Genomic DNA, 19,116 nt, shown 5'->3' with positions numbered 1-19,116 from the left:
AAAAATTTTTAATTAAAATTATCTTTTTTTTAATGTTTTTAAAATAACATTTATTTCTTAAAAGTTAGCATGTGCATAATAGGAAACCAAAAAACACAAGAAGCAAAAAACAAAGTCATTCATAATCACAAGCAGTTTAGCATTTGTTTGTCTTTCTAGGTATCATTTGTGTATTTTCACAACTAAGCATCCGTTTTTATGTATAATTAAAATTTTCTATTTCATTTTGTGTCAGTTTTGGCAAGTTGTATTTTTCCAAGGAATTTAACCATTTAATTTATATTTTAACTTCATGTATATAAAATTGTAATTATAAGATCATGGCATCTGGTCCCATTGCTTCATGGGAAATAGTTGGGGAAACAGTGGAAACAGTGTCAGACTTTATTTTTTTTGGACTCCAAAATCACTGCAGATGGTGATTGCAGCCATGAAATTAAAAGACACTAACTCCTTGGAAGGAAAGTTATGACCAACCTAGATAGCATATTCAAAAGCAGAGACATTACTTTGCCAACAAAGGTCCATCTAGTCAAGGCTATGGTTTTTCCAGTAGTCATGTATGGATGTGAGAGTTGGACTGTGAAGAAAGCTGAGCGCCGAAGAATTGATGCTTTTGAACTGTGGTGTTGGAGAAGACTCTTGAGAGTCCCTTGGACTGCAAGGAGATCCAACCAGTCCATTCTTTTTTTTATTTTTTTTATTTTTAAACTTTACATAACTGTATTAGTTTTGCCAAATATCAAAATGAATCCGCCACAGGTATACATGTGTTCCCCATCCTGAACCCTCCTCCCTCCTCCCTCCCCATTCCATCCCTCTGGGTCGTCCCAGTGCACGAGCCCCAAGCATCCAGTATCGTGCATCGAACCTGGACTCAACCAGTCCATTCTAAAGGAGATCAGCCCTGGGATTTCTTTGGAAGGAATGATGCTAAAGCTGAAACTCCAGTAGTTTGGCCACCTCATGCGAAGAGTTGACTCATTGGAAAAGACTCTGATGCTGGGAGTGATTGGGGGCAAGAGGAGAAGGGGACGACAGAGGATGAGATGGCTGGATGGCATCACTGACTTGATGGACATGAGTTTGAGTGAACTCCGGGAGTTGGTGATGGACAGGGAGGCCTGGCGTGCTGCGATTCATGGGGTCATAAAGAGTCAGACACGACTGAGTGACTGAACTAAACAGAACTGAACTGATAATGTCTTCTTATTGTCTTCAATCTTCAAGATTGTCTCTGTTTCCATTCCTGATACTGGTAATTTGTGTTCTATTTCTCAGCTAGTTTTAGTAGGGGGTTGTGAATTATATGCTTTTTTTTTCAAAGAGGTAACTTTTGGCTTTGTAGGTTTCCGTTCAGTTCAGTTGCTCAGTCGTGTCTGACTCTTTGCGACCCCATGAACCGCAGCACGCCAGGCTTCCCTGTCCATCTTCAATTCCTGGAGTCCACCCAAACCCATGTCCATTGAGTTGGTGATGCCATCCAGCCATCTCATCCTCAGTGTTGTAGGTTTGGTTTCTAATTTATTGCTTTCCACTCTTTCATTCTGCTTTCTTTGAGTTTAGTTTGCTATTATTTTCTATTTTATTGATATGTATCTTGAATTATTGATTCTCAGCCACTTTTTCTTCTTTATCCCTTCTTCCTCCTCCTCTTCTTCTTTTTGGCATTTCTGATTTTAATTTTTAGGGGGTTTGTTGACTGCTATTCCAGAATTATTTTCAATATTTCTTACATATATTAACTGCTCCCATTGAGTGTTTTCTTAGTGCCTGACACTACACCGGACAGTTTTCATATATTATTATATAATTCTTAAACCAGCAAAAAGATATTCCTCAATTTACAGATGAGTCCAAAGCCCATCATGCTTGTAAACACCATCTTATACTCTTTAGGTTGTTGTGTTTTGTTTGTATGTGTTGTATATGTTTTAAGAAAGTGCGTCTGTGCTCAGTCGTATCTGACTCTTTACAACCCCAGGGACTGTAGCCTGCCAGGCCTCTCTGTCCATGGAATTTTTCAGGCAAGAATACTGGAGCGGGTTGCCATTTCCTACTCCAGGGGATCTTTCTAATTCAGGGATCGAACCTGTGTCTTCTGAATCTCCTGCATTGGCGGGTGAATTCTTTACCATTGCATCACATAGGAAGCCCCTGTGTATGTTTTAAGCACTAGTAATTTACTTGCAGTGTTTTAAGCACTAGTAATTTCTGCAGGACTGGTATAAGATAGGCATCCTGGTTTGTAGTGCTGCTGTTTTAATCATTTGCTGTGCATCTAATATGTGCCAGACACTGGTAGTACAAGGGAAGCTAAACCGATGTAGTCTATTAAGTCCCTTTGTGACCATGGATAAGCTGGGCCTACTTTGCTTAGACATTTTTTGGCTAGTTTATTTGATACATATACATATAGAATTATTATAACTTTCTGTTGGAGAGACTTCTATTATTATGAAATTTCTCTTCATTTCTAGTAATGCTTATTGCCTTAATGTCTATCTAGGTATAGCTACATCAGCTTTCCTTCAATCAGTGTTTTTATGGTATATCTTTTCCATATAGTCCATAAATATATATTTGTTCATATTTAAAGGTGCCAACTAAAAGCCTTTGGGGTTTACCAGGCTTTCCCCCTTTAAAAGCTAATTATTTAGACTGAACTAAAACAAAGCAGAACAAAAACAGGTGACCCATTTTTCCCACCTTCTACCCACCTCAGCCTTCTTCTTTTGTAATATCTTTTAAAGCTACAAATTTCCAAGTAATGCTTTGTCTGTATCCCACACGTTAATACATTATATAATCATATAATTTAGTTTAAATGTTTTCTCATTCCTGTTGTGATTTATTCTTTTGACCCATGGGTTATTTAGACATGTATTGACTAATTCAAAGCCTTTGGGCTATTTTTCTGGTTATCTTTTGTTGTTGATTTTTAGCTTATTTCTACATTGTTCATAATATATTCTCTATGATTTCAGTCCTTTTGATATTTGTTGAGATTTCTTTATGGCCTAGTGTATATTTAAAGTTTATCTCCTATGGGAAGCATGTATTTGGATTTTTAAATCTAGTCTGATACTTTTTTGCTTTAGTTGAAATAATTATTGCATTTGCATTTTCCTTTTGTTTGAAGAACTTAACTTTCTTTAGTATTTCTTTAACAGGTATGTTACATTTTTTTTTCAATTTTTGTTTAGTGATGTCTTTATTTTGCCTTAATTTTTGAAGGATATTTCAATGGGTATAGAATTCTAGATCGGTGGTTTGTTTTTTCAGGACTTTAAATATTTCATTCCATTATCTTACCTTTGTATTACTCTTTTGAAGGCAGTGTGTCTTGTTTTTTTACCTCTGGCTTATTTTTCCTCCCCTCTTTTAAGATTTTCTCATTCTTTGATTTCAACAGAGTTACTATAATATGCCTCAGCATGGTTTTCTTTGATGATTCTGCTTGGGATATGTAGTGAAGTGAAGTGAAAGCTGCTCAGTTGTGTGTGACTCTTTGTGACTCTATGGACTACACATTCCGTAGAATTCTCCAGGCCAGGATACTGGAGTGGGTTGCCATTCCCTTCTACAGGGGATCTCCCCATCCCAGGAATCGAACCCAGGTCTCCTTCACTGCAGGTGGGTTCTTTACCAGCTGAGCCACAATGGGATATGTAGAGCTTCCTGCAACTTGGGATTGATAGCTTTCATCAGTTTTGGAAATTATTATCTATTATCTTTTCAAATATTGCTGTTATCCCATTTTCTCTTTTCTCTCCTGGCCCTCCAGTTACACATAGATTAGATGGGAAAGAATGTTTTCCTATTATTTTCCATCTTTTTTTTCCTTCTCTCTCTACTTTAATCTAGATATTTTCTTTTGCTCTACCTTCTGGTTCATGTTTCTTCTCTTTTGCCATGCTATTAAATACATATAATAAATTCTTAATTTAATTATTTGTCAGTTTTATAATTTCTATTTCTTTTTAAAAAATAGCAGTCTTTTGTGAGATTCTCCATCTTTTATTTTCTTGAGCATATTATTCACAGTGATATTAAAGTCCTGTTTGGCCACTTCCATATCTGGATCACCTATAAGTTTATTGATACTGTCTGTTTTTCTTTCAGGTTTTGATCATTTTGTCCTGTTTCTTTGCATTGATGAACTGATTGAATTCCAGACATTGCATAGGAATAATTGTAGTGATTAATGTTGTCTGGTTAATGTTATCTTCCTCCAAGAGAATTTAACTTTCTTTTGGTAGATATTAATCTCTCATTAGTTTTAGATTTTGTAAAATAACTTCTGTCATTCTGTTATTTGTCCCTTAACTTTTTCCATTATCTTCTTTGTTGAACAGAAATTCTTAATTTTGACATAATTAAGAAATTTCTTGTTTGGCCTATGATTTGCATTTTTCTTTATTAAGTTCATTCTTTAGATTTCGCTGGTATTCTCTTATGTTTTTCCATTAACTTTATAATTTTAGCTTTCACATTTAGGTATTTAATCTTGTGTATTTGTTAGGCTGAAAGACTCACTTTTATTTTTCTCCACGTATTCAATAGTAAGACAGTTTTCCTAGCATCACCGACTCTACAATTTGTTCTTTACCCCATAGATTTATGGAGCTGTCTTGATTCTTTTCTAAGTTCCCATAAAGATGTTGTTGTTGTTGCTAAGTTGTGTCCAACTCTTCTGTGACTCTGTGGACCATAGCCTGCCCAGCCCCTCTGTCCATGAGATTTCCTAGGCAAGAATACTGGAGTGGGTTGCCATTTCCTTCTCCACCCATGTAGACATGGATCTGTCTTTGATCTCTCTGAGTTTCATTTTTTTTTTTTTTTTAATAAAAAAAACCACATGACCATAGCTTTTAGTTCTATGGCATTGTAGTTATAGCCTATTATCTTAGTAGGGTAAGTTCCCTACTTCTCCTTTCTTTTAGGATTGACAATACAGATCTTTATTCTCTGTTCACCCAACATGTCTAGCTTCTTTCTTCATGAGGAAGAACTGGGTCATCCCTTTGCTGTAAAGGTCCTGCTCTCAACCCATCTCATGACTGTCTCTTTCTTGTCAATCAGATGTTCTGTACTCACAGTGGTTTTCTTTGACTAACTTCACCTCCACCCCATCACCTCTAGCCTATTTTATTGTTATTACAGCATCTGGCATTGCCTGAAATGGACTCTGGAGTCTGATGACCTGGACTGGCAAACCACCTCTGCCCTTTGTAATAACTGTGGCCTTTGACCAGTTATCGGACCTTTGAAAGATAGTATGAACTTTGTCTTATAGGAAGAGGGAGGTGGCAGGTCAGCATGCTGCCACTGCCCCTCCCTCAGCACCAGGTGGAGCACAACTGCTGCTGCTACTGCTAAGTCGCTTCAGTCGTGTCCGACTCTGTGCGACCCCACAGACAGCAGCCCACCAGGCTCCCCCGTCCCTGGGATTCTCCAGGCAAGAACACTGGAGTGGGTTGCCATTTCCTTCTCCAATGCAGGAAAGTGAAAAGTGAAAGTGAAGTCGCTCAGTCGTGTCCGACCCTCAGCGACCCCATGGACTGCAGCCCACCAGGCTCCTCCGTCCATGGGATTTTCCAGGCAAGAGTACTGGAGTGGGGTGCCATTGCCTTCTCCGGAAGCACAACTAGGAGTGTTGAACATGTGATGTGATCACAGTGTTGATCTTTATATCAGTAAACATTTTGGGAGCTTTCTTGTTTACCTTCTACTTCCTGTATGTTGAGCACCATGCTAAACACATGTGTATATTATCTCATTTGCTCTTTAGGATAATCCATTGAGGTGGATATTATTAGTTTTTTTCTGGTGGAGAGGGGAGTTTGTCATTAAATAGTATTCTCCTGAGTTTGGAACAAATTGCCCAATAAAACAAAGGGTATTAACTAGATTGGGGTAAAATGCATATCATCTCTGAGATTGATAATGGAAAGATAGAAGACACAGCAGACTACGAGTCCTGGTGTGCCCAGCGTGGGACAGACTTCCTCACCTCATCTCAGGCCCAGGCCACATGGTGGGAGGGGCGGCCCTGGAAGAGCAGCTCCCTCCCAGAGGAGACAGGGTGCAGCTGATGCTCCTCTTTCCTTTCTTTCCCCAATTAGCCAATCAGACAAGACACACCTCCTTCCTCAGGATGGAGTGAATAGAAAGGAGGAGAGGAAAGGTCCATGGGGTAGACCAGTAGAACTTCCTCCAAACACCCAGGACACTCTGGGAGCTGAGAACAAGCATCTTCCCTCCCCAGCAATTATTATTCCATTTTCGGTGAGAAAGCCGAGGCACAGAGGATTAAAGGAGCCTGTCAAGTTTCTGGGGAGATGCAAGTCACCTCCGTTAGGCGGCTTTGTGCTCTTGGCAGCTACACTGCTCAAAGCTGTAGCACACTTGGTTTGAAACCAGGGCCAAAGTAATCCCACTTGATAAATCCCAGGGGACACTGTCTCCTGTCCTTCCCAACCCCTCTCCAGCAGTTTTGTCTGCCCATCACTTGTTTTTTTTTATTCAATTCAGTAAACATAGGTCTAAGTTCTAGTTTGTATAAGATCCTGTGAACTCTTCAGGTAGAGAGTTGTATGCATATGTAGTTCTTGTAAAACTGACAAGGGGCAGTGAGAGGACAGCAGACCTGGCTCATAGGCATGGCACATGCTCCATCACTGAGGCCTAATGAAGCTGGAGGGAAGGTGGCTACTGGGGGCCTTTGCTGGGCCTTGCAACATCAGGTTCAGGGATGGCCATGGATGTTATACCTGGGGGCGGGGGAGTGAGCATGTGTCCTGGGAGAGGGGACAGGTGGAGGACAGGACCTGCTGAGATGTCAGGGAACATGCATATCTGTGCAGTCAGGCCCCTTCTGACCCTGGTTCCTGAGATCTGACTCAGTTGCTGAAGGAACTATTTTCTGCTTTGATTTTGTTTCTTTCTGGTGTTCTTTGACTTTAGAAGATACTTTAAAAATGTTTAAATTGTTTGGGCTCTCACAGTGGGGGTTGTGGCTGTTTGAGGCCACCTGTCATTTGTTGCTGGCTTATCAGGACTGCCTTGGTGTGTTTCTCTCACCATCAGTCAGATCTGCTGGGACTCTGGCCCCGACCGAGGTGATCCGGTAACCCTTGCCTCACTCTGCCTCTTCTACACGTTTGCATGTCTTGCTATCACCTACACGCCTGGCCCAGAGTAGGCCCTCTATAAACCTCACGTGCAGTACTAAGAACATATCTTCCAATTCTTTATTTACAAGTCCCAGAGCTCACTGTTTGAAGCCTGCAGTTCCCCAAGTGGCACTTGGGGAAGGTTGATAGTCTGGTTGGGAACAGCCTCACTCGTGGTGCTCACAGCACTCTCTCAGGGTACGGTGGCCGGTCATTTGTCTGAGTCTGTCAGAGTGAACCCCTGGGCCTTCTCATGGCCACTTGTACCATGCTATGGTTGATTTTCTGCATATTAGTTCAAAGCACAACATGCTGGATGTTTGAAAATAGGAATTGTCTTCCACTTATGTTTTCCAGATGTGTGTGGGCTGTGGAAGCTGCAGCCATGTACTTTTTGCCCAGTCTCCTTTGGAACCATGGGTGTAATCAGGGTCAGGAAGTTAAAAAGCACTGTTGGCCTCCCTTGGGAGTTCAACCCATGGCAGTGGCCGCAGCAGCAGTATCTAGGTTCTGAAAGATAGAGATCAGAATCGAGTCTCATTGGGCTAAAGTCAAGGTGATGGCAGGGCTGTGTTCTTTCTGGAGCCTCTAGGGGAAAAGAGGGTGACAGAGATTGGATGGCATGACTGCCTCAATGGACATGAGTTTGAGCAAACTCTAGGAGATAGTGAAGGAACAGGGAAGCCAGGCGTGCTATAGTCCATGGGGTTACAAAGAGTGGACTCGATTGAGTGATTGAACAACAGGCGAGAATCTGTTTCCTTGTCTTTTCCAGATTCAGAAGGTCACCCACCTCCCTTGCTCTGTGGCCCATTTCTCCATCTTCCCAGCCAACAGTGTTGGCTGCGTCCTTCTCAGGCTCTCATTTCTCTGGTTCTCCCTTTTCTGCCTCCTCCTTCCCCTTTAAAGGATCCCTCTGGTTCCATTGGGTTCCATCAGGAATATCCAGAATAGTCTGATCTCAAGATCAGCGGACCAGCAACCTTATCTCCATCTGGAACCTAATTCCCTTGCCACGTAACCCAACATTTCACAGGTTCCAGAACTTAAGGAATGAGCATTATTAGGGGTGGGGCAACTGTTTTTTCTTGCAGTGTTTAAAATCTTTTTTGGTCTCCTTATGATTTTTAAAGTGCTTACTTTTAATCTCTCAGGTATCCCTTTCTACCACTCCCAGAAGAAATTGTGTTGTTTTCACCTTTTCCAGGCATTCTCCCCTGTTTGACTATCTTGATGTCTCTCTCTTTTTCTTGTGGGTCACCTGTGGGAAGGGAACCAGGAAAGCCCGGTCAGACCCTGGGAGCTCCGGGATTAGGCATGGAGAAGATGTCTGGCTCTGGGGCTGCTGGGGTGTGTCCAGTGAACTCAGGGCAGTTGTGAATTTCCTGAACACTGATGGATGTCACCTTGGGGACGGTGAATGTTTTCCCAGAAGACAAGCTTAAAGAATGATGGGAATCCATGAAATTCAAGTTTAATTTCATTGGATTTTTTTTTTTAAAAAAGATATTTTCAACTGGGTGTTTTAAAAGCAGAGCGGAATAGACGCTGCTTTAGGATCTGTCTCAATTCTTAACCTTATAGTTTGCCAGGGGTAGAAAGGTCCTTAGGATCCTAGCCCTTCATCTGGCAGTTGGGGAGCAGGGCTCAGGGAGCAGAGGGGAGATGACTCACCTGAGCTCTTGCAAGGGTCCTACAGTCCTTCTATAAGCTCTACTCTCACTGGCTATGTTTAGAGCTTTTGCTCAAAATATGTATGACCCTTCCTGTTCTCAGTGTAAGCCTCCAACACAGTTATCTCCAGTCAACACATGACATTCCTATTCCTCATGCAGTGATTCCCTTGGTTTCAGAGAGACTTGACTTTAGACCCTAGTTCATGGAGTTAGTCCTCAAAAAATCCACATCAATTCACAGAAATATTCATTTATTCAGTTAACTTATTAATAACTCTTTAATGAATGCCACAGTGTGTTATAGCCAGCTTGTCCTGGCTCACAGAGCCCATTGTTGCCATGTCTGATGTCAAGCTAGTAGCTTGAACTTGGTCATGGTAGGAGTAGTTAAACCATGTTTGGCTATGTGTGCATGCTTAGTCATGTCTGACTCTTTGTGATCCCATGGACTGTAGCCCACCAGGCTCCTCTGTCCATGGAATTTTCCCAGGCAAGAATGCTGGAGTGGGTTGCCATTTTCTTACTCCAGGGGATATTCCTGACCCAGGGATTGAACCTGTGTCTCCTGTGTCTCCTGCATTGGCACGCAGATTCTTTACCATTGCACCACCTGAGAAGCCCCAGAAAATTGGCAAATGCTGCAAATTTGCATCCCCCTCACTCACCCTGGAGAGCTGATTAACTTCTGCCAGCACTCCTCCTGTGATAGGCTCCTGTGTGCCAGACACAGTTCTATCCACTGGTGATTCCATGTGGATGAAACAGACTAAGTCTCTGCTCTCATGGAGTGTATACTTCTGGTGGGGAGAGGCAGCCAGCATATCCACCCAACAGGTAAATATACAATGTACATGTGTGCTGCAAGGAAAAGTATTAATAAATCAAGGAAGTGTGATGGAGAGCCCTGGCTTTGGGGCTGCTATTTTACAAGGGGGTAGCTGGGGAAACCTTTTTTGAAAAGATGCATGAGAGGAGACCAGAAGGAAGACAGGGAACCAACTTTTGATCCCTGAAAGCAAATGTAAAGAGAGAGCAGCCATGCATAGGTCCTAGGGTTGCTTGTTCAGGCTGAGCAGAAGAGGCAGAGAGGAGGAGAGGGAGGGGGTGAGGGAGCAGGGGGATCTGGAGGCCTCTGAAGGTGCTGGCTTTACCTCTAGGTGATGGCGGAGCCTTTGGAGGTTAGAAAGATAAAGGCAGGGCATGTGGTGACTTGTGTTAAGTAGGATCCCTCTGGTTGCCGGTTGGAGTTGAGAATAGATTCAGGAGACAAGGCTGAAAACAGGCAGGGGCGATGCAACCGTCTTCAGGAGAGCTGATGGTGGCTTGAATCGGGTAGTGGCGGTGAAGGTGATGAGACATGAGCTAGAGGAAACACACACATACACACGGATCTTCTGCTTTTTGAATTTAGTTTTATTCCAGTTCAGTTTTACTAAAGACTTATATTAGTTAAGCAAAATAAATCCAAAGAGGATTTTCACTTTTAAGGAAAAGACAAAAAGTGAAAATAGTGATCAGCGCTTTGCACTGAGTCGTTGCAAAGGCAGCTTTCCCCGGGAACAGCCGCCAGAGCGGCACTACCAAGCCCCTTCCCCCGGAACCGCCCTCAGCTCTGTGCCCGTGAGCCTCTGGGCTTGATCTCAGTTTGTTCTGTGCCCCTGTTAACAAGATGTGCCCTAAGGTCATTGCTTCTTGGCTTTGCCCCACTGCAGCCTAGGAAAGCTTTCATGGGAAGGCTTTACTTTTGAGTGGAAGGGGAACCTGTAAGTGGTTGAGTCAACAGGATTTGCCCATGGATTAGATGTGTGCATTAGAGAAAAAGAGAGGCAAGGATGACGCCAAAGTTTTTGGCTGAACAACCGGGAGATGGGGTTGCTGTTCCCTGAAATGAGGAAGACGGCGGAAGGAGCAGGGTTAGGTCATGGACGTTGGGGCACAGTCCATTGCCCACCTGTCGGGATATATTTTATCAAGCCAATTGTGTTTCTTTGTTAGCTGGCCTCCCTGTGGCCTGTGAGTCAGGGACCTTGTGTCTGGAATCTGCAGATGTGAGCAGTCAGCCGTCCTTTGGTTCTCATTTCAGGCCCTGTTGATGCTGTTGTGATGCAACTGTGCATCAGTTCTCTTCTCTTCTGGCCTCGGGGTCTAAGTGAAGCCGTGAAGAGGTTGTTTCTCACACCAGGACTGTTACTAGAGCCCATGTAATAGGATTGCTCACGGCTCTTCTCTGAGGACAGTAAAAGCAGTTGTCTTGCCTTTAAATTGAGCGCTTATTTTTCCTGTGTTTGCAGGTAGACTGTCTGCTTTGGTCAGATCTCCAGCCCTTTCTGGGCCTCTGTGCTCCTGTCTGTAAGGGAAGGGATTGGATGGACTTCTCTTTAGGGTTGTCTCCATCTCTGAGGACTTCCCTGGTGGCTCAGTGGTAAAGAATCTGCTTGCCAATGCAGGAGACATGGGTTTGATCCCTGGGTTGGGAAGATCACCTGGAAAAGGAACTGGCAACCCACTCCAGTATTCTTGGACAGAGGAGCCTGGTGGGCTCTCCGTCCTGGGGTTGCAAAGAATCAGACACAACTTAGGGACAACAACAACCACCACAGTCTCTGACAGCCCCTCATCCTCCATTTACACATGGCCTTGGATGTGTCCAGATCAAACTTTCACTTTATCTGAGATCCAGCAATCAGTCTTTTTGGCTGACCCCTGATGTTCATCTTGTGTAGAGAATGAGCATTCAAACTGGGTTCCTGTGCCATGGGAGTCCCTCCTGGACTGTGGGCTCCTCTGAGCTCTTGTAGTAAAATGATAGAGGCAGGGCTCAGCAACCCAGATTCTCCTCCAGCCCTGAGCACAGGGGTCTGTTGCTGGAGGCATGATGATCTCCTGTTCCAGCTGCAGGGTTTTGACTGGGAGGCAGGCTGAGTGCTACATGGCTTAATCCTGACACCTCTGGCCCCTTTGCCTGTTACTTGTTGAATGATTTCTATCTTAGGTCAAAGTCCCAAGAACAGCTATTCTCAGACTCTGCTCCCTGGACCAGGAGCACGTGCATCGCCTGGGAACGTGTTAGGAACACAGCTTGCCTGACCTGCGGAATTGGAACTTTGGGGGTGACACCCGGCAGCGTATTTTAACAAGCCCTCCAGGTGATGGGCTGCAGGCTGAGTTTGGAGAAGCAGTGTCTTGGAAGCTCAGCCTGAGATGGAGGGTCAGGCACATGTAATCTGTCGGGGGTGTGCTCTCAGGAGAAAGGCAGTGAGAGATACATGCAAGGGCAGGGGAGGATGTGGGGGCCGGGCAGGCTCCTCCCGCAGGGAGATGAGAGTATGGACTGACCCAGAGCTGCTTCCACCTTTAAGCCAGGAGAGGGCCTATTTTTCTTGTGTCAGCCATTGGCTCTGGGGGGCCCATACTGGGGGGCAGTGTGCCGCCTCCTGGCTGACTTTTATGAAGGATAGGTCTCTGGTAATGGGTGCAGCTGTGAGCCGTTAGCAGCCAACGCAGACGGCAGCTGGGATGGGGGTGACCAGGCAAGGGACTCCTTGCATCTTCCACGTCAGTCCTCATGATTCCTTCTACACTCCCCCAGCTCCCAGTGGATAATGGAAATAGACATTTCCAAAGCTTGCTCATGGCTCTCACCTCTGGTGCATAGGATGCCCTGGTGAGGCAGGCCAAACAGGGATCATTTACAGGTGAGGAGACAGACCCCAGAGGGGCAGGCTGGAGTGAAATCTGATATAGGCCTGCAGACAGCCCCTCCCATTGAGACCCCTCAGCTCTCATTGTGAGAGTACCATGACCCATCACTGGCATCATAGCTGAACAATGCTCTGCTGTCTCAGACAGGAGGTGGCTTTGAGCTTTCTTGATGTCCAGATCTGGCACTGGGGATGTGAAAGGATGAGATGGCTCCCTGCTCTGAAGCTCATGCTCTATGTAATCGGGTGCTAAACTGTGGTCCTCGCAGAAGAGTGGAAGATCCAGGAGCAGATGGGGGCTCTGTTGACAGGGCAGGGCAGCCTTGGGCTTGAAGAGGCTGCATTTAATGCAAAAACCTCATGGTGAGCTAGTAACTCTGGGTGAGGAATAGCTGTGATTAGCCTGCCTTGTTCTGCATGGGTCTCTGCAGCCTGGGCACAGCCACTGCCCGACCACAGCATCAGCGTCCCCGTCTCTGTCAAAGCCAGTAGTCAGTTCCAGGGATTCAACGACCGACATTGGGTGTGCCCCGTCCAATTTTTGGGTTTTGCAGGAGAATGGACAGTAGGTGGCAGCAGACCCGCATCAGTCTTCAGGACCCCCAGAGACTTTGGGTGGCCCTGTTGTGTTACCCTCCTCAGGCCCCTACCGACGAGGATGACAGCGCGCTTGGGTGGGAGACAGATGAATGCGATCCAGTCCCTCCGATTCTCACCCTGCCCGGCCTCCAGATCAGGCCTGAGCCCAGGCCTGTTTGCGTCGTGAGAGGGAGCAAATGTTTCCATCTGGGGCCTGGCAGAGGCTGAGCAGAGGATGTGGCATTTGCGGTTTATTGACTGTTCCCTCTATCCGAGCATCCCGAGTCTGACAACATCTGTACTGCCTGGGACGAGGATGGAGAGAATCCCATTTTCATTTGTCTCTGCACATTATTTGGACTTTATGTGGGACTAAGGTTTGAAATTAGCTGACTCTTGAAACATACAACACACACAGTTGCTTTCCTGTGGGCCAGAAGCCCCGCGTAGACAGGCGGCCTGCCTGGGGCTCCTGTGTTGTGCAGCTTCCCCTACATGCTGACCCTCAGAGACCAGTCTTCTGGGGTGGCACGGCTGCCCTTCACACCGCCATTGGTCCCTGTGCCCAGCTGATTGTCCTTCCCACTTCTTGCCCACATTCACACTACATGTGCATCCCCCATCCACAGTGGAATGCTACTTCTGTCTCCTCCGAATGCTGGCCTCTCCCTAGTATTGCCCAGGAGAGTAAACATGAGAACCGACTCCAGCACACATTAGGGGCCACTTGGAGCCCTCCATGAGTGGGATTGACGCTCTCTCCCCTGTGTGGTAATTAAAGCTGCCACATACCTTCAGTTCTGGGGTTTCTGAGTTTCTTTGATCCAAAGCATCCCCCAGGGCAAAGAGACTTCTCCTGACTCAAATTTCCTTTGAGATTAAGATAGTGTGGCTAAAGAGGGAAGAGAGGTTCCACCCCCATCCTTGGAAGGAGGAATGGTCTCATTTTGTCCATCTCTGGACATCAGAATGGCAGCTCTGAGAGCCTCCCCTGCCCACGCCTGAGCCTTGCCAGCTCTGCTCCAGGCCCAGGTCCATGGCACATAGATGGAAAGATATTCCATGCAGGGAAAGCTGCTGCTGCTAGATGGAAAGAGGCCATTAATGCTCAGGGATAATTTGAGGGAGATGAGTGTCAGCAGAGGAGGTGTATGGAAACTCTTTGTTTCCTGGATGCTTTTCCTTCCTCATTCCAAGATGCTTATCAGCTGGGCTATGAGCTAGCTTCCAGAAGACCCTGGCTACCAGACCAGAGAGAGGTCCATATAGAGATCAGCAACAGAGTCAGGATGAGAGTGAAACAAGAGAGGTGTCTGAGGTGCGAAATTTAAGGAGGCACCTACTCTTAAGGTATTTCACCTGTGGTGTAGTCACCTCCATCGACTTGAGACTGAGTGCCTCCTTAAATTTTGCATGCTAGGTACCTAATTCCAGCCTGTCCCATGGTGTGGCTGCTTCTCTTCTGCTCCTTAGTATCACGGATAATCCTCGATAGAGCACAATGATTGATCACTCAGTTTTAATTCCATGAACTCTTTGAGGGTTGGAGTGGGCTGTATTTCTTTGTTGTCATTGTTTTCCTAGCTATATCCCTGGGCCTGGAAATCTATACTGAGCAAAAGAGAGCGTGTGCATCATAAGGAGAACGGAAGGGAAAATCATGCTGATATTTTTGGGACAGTGTCGTGAAACTTAAACTGATCATCTTTAATAGAATTGGAACAATCCAAACTTTATCTTCAAGTTCGCTTGGTGGCTTTCATTCACTCCTTTATTTCTTATTCATATATTCATGTAACTAACCATCCATCCAACCAACCAACCAACCAACCAACCAACTATCCAGCTCACCAACACATCAACCCACCAACCTACCAGCACAGCCCATCACAACTGTGATGTCCCGTATGGAAGTCATCTTGAATGTTGCCTTCTTTAGGAAGCTTTTCTGATCTCTTCCCTTCTCCTATACCTGGACGTGAGCCCCTTCTCATACCTTTCACAGCACATGTCACACTGGAGAGAGCTGACAGGCTCCATGTTTCTCCTGCTGGGTTGTCAGCCATCTGAATATGGAGGTGAGTTGTCTGTGCCTCCCTCAATTTTGTTCAGAATTGTTCCAAATGTATCGGATGGAGCTAAATGATAGGCTTTGCCTTGGGGAGAGGGGGAAGTGAATGTGAGATCTTCCCTTCACTCAAGGGACACATAGGAGAGTGGGACTAGTGATTTAGCAAGCAGGGAGGTCACCTAAAAATAGGAGGTAGCATCTGTCCCAGAGCTGGATGAATGATGCCCCTTAAAGTGCCATAGGATCTTAGAGCAGGGGGCTGTCCTGGGCCAGGCCTTGGAGGCAGAGCAGGGCTGGGATAGACCAGTTGGGGGCCAGCCAAGGGCCTCACTACTGTGCCTGACATACTCATCTCTTTTCCGTACCTTCCTCCAAGCCTGAGATTTTAGGGGGAAAAGTTTGCTCATGTCCTTGGGATCTCATTCCCAAAGACTAAAGTGGCTCCCTGGATCTTCCTCAGCCCCTCCTTTTTTTCCCCCGGGGCCTGCATTGGGTTCTACTGTATTCACGGTATTTTTAGATGATGTGCATGTATGGTGGCTCATGGAGAAAGAGCCTAAACTTGGAACTTTCCAAAGGATTGGGAAAGGGAATTGATTTAGGACAAAAATGGGCATCCTTGTTCCCACCCTGAGTATAACTCTGATAGGGTTGGCTGGTACCTGGGGGCCTGGGGAAAAGAGCTGAAGTCTTTCCCCTGCCAAAGTCCATCCGTCCTGCTGGAGGGGACCTTCCGTCGTGAGCCCTCAGCTGCTTTTCCTAAATGGTGGCCGTGATTCACCTGGGCTGCTGCCTCCACCTTGAAAAGATGGCCTCTGAAGCTGAATTCTATCGGGGGCATTCGAGGCAGAGTTCTTCAAATCACAGAGATGACCCGCCGGGGTGGTTTCCTGTATAGCTGGATTCCGTGTGTGTGCCTCATTCCAGAAAGTTCTATTTTGTTTTCTCTGCTCATTCCACAAGAAGTTACTAAAGCCATGGGATTCCTTCCATTTCCTGTTTAGGCCAGTTTCGTGGCCATGGGTCCCTCAGAAGTAGGGCCGCTTCCCGATAGAGGAAACAGTCCTTGATCTCTGTCAAAATACCTGTTATTTAATTTTATTCAGTTCAACAAAGTGTTTATGGAGCACCTCTTGCTTGTTCAAATAGTGTTGGGGAGAGAGATGCTGAAGATGTGGTTCTTGCTCTAAAGAGACCGAGACATCCAAACACATAACTGTTCCACAGAATTGAAAAAAAAAGAAAGAATGTGAGAAGGGTCTGGAGCTGGAGTGTGGATTGTTTCAGGGATAATTAAGCTGTTGATATCTATCGAATACTCATTCTGTTGTAAGATTGTAAGAGCGTTCGATGTATTACCGCATTTAATTCTGACAGTACTAGGAAGGTTATCAGTCCCATTTTACAGGTGGGAATACTGAGGCACAGAATGGCTAACCAGCCTGAGTACTTGCAGGCAGCCTGGCTTTAGGCACCTCAGTCAACCTCTATCCTGAGGCTGCTGTCTGAGGAAGGGCTGACGGGGAGCCGACCTGGGCAAGGACTAAGAGGGTTGGTCTGGCAATTCAGGGAGTGGATGCATGCCAAGCTGAGAGGCCAGTGTGAGCGAGTGTGAAGAGGTGGGTGAGGTGGTATAGCTGGAGCCCAGGGCATGTGTGGGGACCAGGATGAGAGGAGACTGAAAGACTGGATGGTGCTTGAGAGCCAAGCTAAAGAGCAGTAGAGAGAAACAGAAAGTCCTCTGGCATTTTTAGTTAGGTGGTGGTGGTTTTGTCTTTTTTTTAACTAGTTAGAGCTATACTTCAGGAAGATTAGCCTGGGGGTGCTGCAGGACTGAGAAGGGTGACCGGGACCAGGAGCCTGATATAGAAGGTGTGGTGGGCATTGACCCAACTGTGCAGAGGGGCAAGGAGCAGGGGATCTGGGAGGAGAGTCCTTGGGACTTGGCGTGCAGGGAGGTTGTAGGCCTGGAGGGCCCGGGAGGCCGGGCATGCAGACGGCAGGGAGAGGGGACTCGACGGGGGAGCACTGGGTTAGGAAGCGAAGGAGGAGGCTGTTTCTGGAGGTGTCCAGTGGGGCTGTTGTTTCCACAGTCAGGAATGAGGCAGAAACACAGTTCTGAGAGGTTGAGAGAAGGGTGTCTGGGACGGGCTGAGAGCTGAAGTCCTTGGAGGGGGTGGTCATGTCCAAGGGTCTAGGATAAAGGTGCCAGGGTCAGAGCCATGCAGTGGGAGAGGCACGTGTTTGGTGTGGTAAGGAAGAGGAGGGGTTGGAGTGGAAAAGGACTCCCGAGGTGAGGGAGGAGAGGGTCTGCAGGAAGCAGGAGGTGTGGGCAGCTTCGAGCCCTTGGCTGGGAATTTGGGAAGGTCACTGGGACTGGTGATGGAGTGGCTTTGGAGAGAGCACTTTCAGTAGGGACTGGGGACAGGATGTCTCCTGCAGCGGGGTGAGGACACACAGGGGAACACGGGGCTTTTTCAAAGAAGTTAGAGGGGATGGGAAGGTAGGGACAGGATGGCCGTTCAAAAAGGGAAAGGGTTAGGGAGCAGAGTCTTTGTCTCCAGGACGGGAGAGATGTGAGCACATCTGTAAGCCAAGGGCTGGGTGCCAGCGGCAGAGGGGAGAGGCTGAGGTTCACAGAGACCCCAAAGAGGCAGGAAGCACGTGCTGGGGCAGGCTGGGAGTGGGCAGCGGCCACAAGAGTCAGATTAATTTTCTGCCACGCTCCACGATGATAATTGATGTCCATAATGACGGGCCCGGGGCATTACAAGTTCCCAGAGTACCTTTGAAATCCTCAGTGAAAGAGCCAATTCTGCTCAGCAGTTTTTGGGTTCTTTGAAATGTATCCCAATTAAGCAAAGCTTTGTTAAGTTACTGAGGACTGCTGTTTGGGAAACATAGCATTTTATTGTATTCTGAGACTGTGCAATGGGGCTCTGAATCTATAATATATTTGGCAACTCAACATGGTAGATTGAAAGGGCCCAAGATTTAGAACTGGACAGATCTACCTCTTACTAACAGGGTGACCTCGGGCACAGTGTGTGTGTGTGTGTGTGTGTTTAAAAAAAATCGTTACAACTTCATTTCTTCATCTAAAAAATGGGACGAGGTACCTACTTTTATGTTTATGTTATTTTTATATTGTGAAGAGTCAGTGAAATAATGTATGTAAAATGTTGGGCTTACAATAATTAATAAATACCTATGTTCTTGCCTACTGTTTAGTTACCCCAAATGCCCTGTGTCTCAAATGGATGGACACATTCCTGAATAAATGGGCATTTTGTAAGAAAGGGATGGGAAGTGAGAAATTAGAGGCAGATTATGCACGATGGTGATGGTCAAAGAGGAATGTTCAGCCCTGTTGTGTGGGTTGCAGTAGAGGATGCTGAGGCTCAGAGTGTGGGCTGGGGTCCCAGACCTGGGCTTAGGGCAGTCCCTGCTCTGTAGGGGGTGGCCACCCCATGCACTGAGGGCCCAGGGGAGGTGCGTATACACCATTCTGTTTTCCAGAAGCTCTTCCGAGGCCAGACCTGGACAGTGGGCTGGGACAGTGAACTGCCCTTGCTTGGCCCACACAGCTGTGGTCCCTGCTCTCAAGGCTGCTGCTCAGGGCCCTAGGCTTCATTAGATTCTGTAAGGGAGTGAACAGTAACGGGAAGTCCATGATGGAGGTTGGAGCTCCTATAAGTGATGACAATGTTTCCTTTGGTCCCAGTTCACTTTGTTTGGCCTTCTCCCTTCTTATTTTGAATAAGGAGGAAAAATGGAGCAAACTCAAAAAGTCACTGATGGAAACCAAACCAAAAAGGACTCTGATGCTGGGAAAGATTGAGGGCGGGAGGAGAAGGGGGCCACAGAGGATGAGATGGTTGGATAGCATCACTGACTTGATGGACATGAGT

General features: G+C 46.1%; 1 protein-coding gene across 1 annotated transcript in view; it reads left to right on the top strand.

Moving 5' to 3' along the window:
* The window catches only part of MINDY4 (MINDY lysine 48 deubiquitinase 4), a 119,311-nt gene that overhangs the window by 21,492 nt on the left and 78,703 nt on the right, over nt 1-19,116 (top strand). The window lies entirely within an intron of this gene.

Source organism: Bubalus kerabau, chromosome 8 (genome assembly GCF_029407905.1).
Source record: "Bubalus kerabau isolate K-KA32 ecotype Philippines breed swamp buffalo chromosome 8, PCC_UOA_SB_1v2, whole genome shotgun sequence".
Lineage (NCBI taxonomy): Eukaryota > Metazoa > Chordata > Mammalia > Artiodactyla > Bovidae > Bubalus > Bubalus kerabau.
The sequence above is the reverse complement of the archived record's forward strand: the minus strand, read 5'-3'. Positions and strand labels throughout refer to the sequence as shown.